Genomic DNA, 494 nt, shown 5'->3' on the forward strand with positions numbered 1-494 from the left:
CTTTCATACCATTGTATAATCAAAAAGTCGAACCATTGTAAGTCAGGAATGTACAGTCTGTGGTTTGGGACAAATGTATAGTAACATGCATTTACCACTATAGTATTATACAAAGTACTTTCCCTGCTTTAAAACTCCTCTGTACTAGGCCTCTTCCTGCTTTTTCCAAAATGTTGTGTAATTGAAATTGTTCGTTAAGTAGCCTTTTCAGATTGGCTTCTTTCACTTAGAAACACGCGTTTAAGGCTCGGCGCCTGTGGCTCAAGTGGCTAAGGCGCCAGCCACATACACCTAAGGTGGCAGGTTCGAATCCAGCCAAATAACAATGATGGCTGCAACCAAATAACATAGCCGGGCGTTGTGGTGGGCACCTGTGGTCCCAGCAACTTGGGAGGCGGAGGCAGGAGGCTCGCTTGAGCCCAGGAGTTGGAGGTTGCTGTGAGCTGTAATGCCATGGCACTCTACCCAGGGGGACAGCTTGAGGCTCTGTCTCA

Source organism: Otolemur garnettii, unplaced genomic scaffold (assembly GCF_000181295.1).
Source record: "Otolemur garnettii isolate 467f Iridium unplaced genomic scaffold, OtoGar3 scaffold00044, whole genome shotgun sequence".
NCBI classification, from domain to species: Eukaryota; Metazoa; Chordata; class Mammalia; order Primates; family Galagidae; genus Otolemur; species Otolemur garnettii.